The following is a 4391-nucleotide window of genomic DNA, read 5'->3' as shown; positions in this document are numbered from 1 at the left end:
GCCACCCAGTTTGTGGTACTTTGTTATAGCAGCCCTAGCAAACTAATGCAGTACTCTTAGATTAAAATTAGCAAAAAAAAATTTCAAACAGCTTAGCCAAAAAATAGAATTTAAGAAAGGAGACTGGGACACCTCATAGATTCCAAGAAAGTCTGGACAACCAAGCCCCAGCCTACAGAGACTAGGGAGCACCAGGAACTTAGGCAGCATCTCCCCATCTCATTCTCTCTGTCCCACAGGCCACATCATCTCTCATTCCTTTCTCTTTCTTGCGGACAGATCACTGTATCACACACATGACTGTACCAAAGGCTACAAAAGGTGCAGGTCCCATAAACTAACAAATACTTATTAATATTAAGTTTAAATCTCAATTCCAAACCCATAGGAGACAGAATCTGATAGATCTGATGTAGGTCAGGCATCTATCCCTGTTTCAATCAGCTACGGCCAGGAAGGCAGGGCTACGTAGGATAAACATAGCTTTGGGGAGTAGGACCACATTGCGACTGTTATGGACTTTGAGCACTTTTGTCTTCATAGACCCCATCATCCCTAAACACAATTAGTAAAAATTATGTTCTATGATTACATTGATTTAAAGATATAATTATACATGAAAACATTTTCTTTGACATGAAATTAATTTTTCTCCTGATTTTAAAGAATTAAGATGTTTTCATGGACCTCAAAAAGTATTCTGGTCCTAGGTACTGGGCCTGCTGTGCCTCATATAGCTTTTTTATAGTGAAGTGAACTTTTTAGACAAAGAGGAAGTATGTATGTATAGCTACACATTCCTATTTAGCTAGGCTTTTCAAAGTCTGTTCTCATCATTTTTCCAGTAAGACACTTGTAACTTGTGTTGTTGTTAATGACGATACAAGTAATATCAATGCTGGAGAGGATGTTTTTCCTCGTGTGTTCCTCCATCTAATGCCTTTCAGATTTATAACTGACAGTGGTTGACTTCCACCTCCTGATTCCCATATGGTCTCAAGGGTGTAGAATAACCTGGAGGCTTGTGATAGAGAAGACTTGGGGTAAATTATTTAAGCTCCTGGACAGAGCTGAGTAAGTATTTTCAAATCCCTTCTCTAACACACAGGGTTATATTTTATCAGCTATATCCATGATAACATCTCACTGAAGCATATGTCATTAGTCCATCTTTCATAAGTAAAATAAATCAAGAAGTCCACTTATTCACTAGAAATACATATATCTTGCCTCTTACATGACATTTAATTATGGGTCAAGTTTTACAACTGTAGAGGTGTGTTTTCTGTGCTAGAGGTATAAAAGGGTTTCTAATACTTATTCAACTTCTCTATTATATGCCAATCTTGAGTGCGTTTATCTGTGCTAGCAATAATGATAGAAATGAAGTAACAAAAGCAGGGTGACAAGTGTGCTATTACCTTCTTGGTTTCAAATTTAACAGGTTGGACATATGACGAGATTGAATATGAGCATTGCACATAAGGGACTATTTCACGAAGCTTTCAAGTGGGACTACTAGCAAATGACTGACATACCCAGTGAAGCACAACTTTTGGGGGAAAAAAAGTCAGTTCTTATAGACTTGTGGGTTACAGAAGTAGCAGTAGTTTCACAGGAATTTGGGTGGCTGATTTTGAGAAATCAAATCAAACTAAGACTCTGCAAAATGCCACGAGTCACTCAGTGGAGTCATTTCTTATGTTAGTAGGTATTGGTTATTCATTGCCATTTTAGGCTGTACACACAAATGTGCGTTGCATTCACCCTGGGAACTCCCATCTTTGAGAGCAAAGGATCACTCTCTACATCAATAAAATAAGTATGAAAAAGTGAAGCAGAACTATAGTGGCTTTAGGACTTAATCTGGAAATCTGATGGGTATGATCGTTAATTTCATGTGTCAACTTGACTAGACCACGTGGTGCCCAGATATTTGGTCAAATGTTATTTTGGATGTGTCTGTGAGGGTGTTTCTGGATGAGGATAAGATTTGAATTGGTAGAATGAGTAAAGCAGATTTCCCACCCTAATGTGGGTGGCCTTCATCCAACCAGTTGAAGGCCTGAATAGAATAAAAACGCTAACCCTCCCTTAGTAGGAGGGAGTTCCTTCTGCCTGACTGCTTTGAGCTGGGACATCAGTCTTTTCTGGCCTTCCACCTGAACTAAAATATCATCTTTTCTTGGGTCTTGAGCCTTCCAGCTTTCAGAATGGAACTACACGAACTACACCATCAGTTCTTCTGGGTCTCCAGCTTGCCAGCTGCAGATCTTGGGACTTCTCGGCTTCTGTAACAACGTGAGCCAATTCCTTATAGTAAATCTCTTTATACATAGATATATGTCTGTCTGTCTACCTACCTACCTACCTACCTACATCCTCTTGGTTCTATTTCTCTGGAGAACTCTAATACAATGAGTCATATTAAGTAAAGCTCAGTCTAAGTTTCTTCCTTGTAACATATTTACTTTTAATAATTTAGCCAAAGTGAAACTAGCACACTGTAGACTCTCAAATGGATTTATTATAAGGGAAAAAAAATGAAACAGAAGTTACAACTTCTATGATCAGACATCTTTTCAGAATGGAAGCCTTTGTTTCAACCTAATCATCTATTTTTTAAATGGACTAGATTAGGGCTTTCAAACTAGTGAGCAGTAACACACTTCTTCATAGCGAATGAGGTACCATGAAAAGTTGAAACTTGAATGGCAGCTGAGAGCATGTAGGGAGAGCAGGGCAGGGATGGGTCACCTGCTCTGAAGGTCTTCACCGGAAGCAGTGCTCTCCTGCGTCCACCAGGAGTGGGCTTTGCCCAGGCGCTGGAGTGCTCTTGTGTGGTGCCCCAGACCAGGGAGATGAACCCGTTAACCAAAGTGCAGCTGGTTGACAAGCGAGGCTGGTACTATGGTGATAGCTGAGGCATCATGGCACTCCGAGTACCAGGACAGTGCCTGGATCTTCCTGGGAGGCCTTTCTTATGAACTGACTGAAGGAGGTAGCCTCTGTGTATTCTCTCAGTACTGGGAGATTGTTAGCATTAGTCTCGTGCAGGACAGGAAGACAGGGAAGTCTAAAGGATTCTGCTTTATCTTCTATGAGGACCAGAGGAGTACAAGTTTGACCGTTGACAATTTTAATGGAATCAAGATCAAGGGAAGAGCTATCCGAGTCAACCACATACCTAGCTACCATCCCGTCCCCCTCAGGCCTCAGAGGATGTGGATGATGCCACCAGAAAGCTCTGGGAGAGGGGCTATGGGGCTCAGATCCCCTTGTCTAGTTCTTCTGAAAGCTTGGATGATGAGGCACTCTCAGAATGGCACAAATGGGAAAAACAGAGAAGAAAGAAGATCAAAGTGAATACTGATATACAAGTTAAAGATCAAGAGGGACAAATAAGCCATGGTCCTTGCCAGCCAGAGGCCAGATTTAAAAAAAGAGGATGCTCTAGGCTCCCATAAACCTACCAAGGTTAAGCTAGAGTCTACAGAGGGCACGAAGCCCTAACACCCAGCTACCCCGAGGCCGGGATGGCTGCTGCAGGGGACAGCTTACTGCAGGGTACGGAGGGATCTGGAGAGGGGGCTGAGGAAGGAGAACCCAGGCTCTGAGTCCACCTGCCCTTGATCAGAGACCAGAGGAGGAAGGAGAAGAAGAGCAGGGATTGGGACAGAGGTGAAGCTCAGATGGATTTTAGCTGATATGAAGGCACAGCCACACATATTCTCCAATCCCAGTGACCACGGGCTAGACCAAGACTGCAGCCTGCTTAGATCCTTAAAGTTTGAAATGAAATGTGATATTTAAAATGCTATGGGACTGGAATTAATTTATTAATTTTATATAATTTTGTTATGTAAAGTCATTAATATATATTAATTTTAATTTTATCAATTAAAATTTTATTAATTTTATATAATTTTAATTATTAAAATTATATTATTTATTAATTATATATTAATAAATTAATTTAATATAATTTCTTGGGTAGAATTTCTTTAAAATTTGAGCATCATTTGTTTTGTTTTGTTTTCCTACAACCATTCAAAATTTTACAACAGTTGAAATTACATTACCAGATTTGTATGGCTCCTTTGATAAACTCCTGAGATTTTTTTTTTCAGTGGATTCTTTCTTTCGTCTTTTCTTTCTTTCTTATCTGCCTTGGGTCTTAGTCGCAGCACCCACATGCGGGATCTTTTGTTGAGGTGTGTGGACTCTTTGTTGTGGTACGCGGGCTTCTCTAGTTGTGGCGTGCCGGTTTTCTCTCTCTAGTTGTGGCACGCGGGCTCCAGGGAGTGTGGGCTCTGTAGTTTGCGGCATACGGGCTCTCTCACTGAGGTGCTGGAGCTCAGTAGTTGTGGCACCCAGGCTTAGTTGCCCTG

At 40.9% G+C, this 4391-nt stretch overlaps 1 pseudogene; it reads left to right on the top strand.

The window, feature by feature from the left end:
- Positions 1-2861: 2861 nt before the first annotated feature.
- Positions 2862-3467, top strand: LOC112394559 (RNA-binding motif protein, X-linked 2 pseudogene; annotated as a pseudogene).
- Positions 3468-4391: the final 924 nt, after the last annotated feature.

Source organism: Neophocaena asiaeorientalis, unplaced genomic scaffold (assembly GCF_003031525.2).
Source record: "Neophocaena asiaeorientalis asiaeorientalis breed wild unplaced genomic scaffold, Neophocaena_asiaeorientalis_V1.1 scaffold915, whole genome shotgun sequence".
In the NCBI taxonomy this organism is placed as follows: domain Eukaryota; kingdom Metazoa; phylum Chordata; class Mammalia; order Artiodactyla; family Phocoenidae; genus Neophocaena; species Neophocaena asiaeorientalis.
The sequence above is the reverse complement of the archived record's forward strand: the minus strand, read 5'-3'. Positions and strand labels throughout refer to the sequence as shown.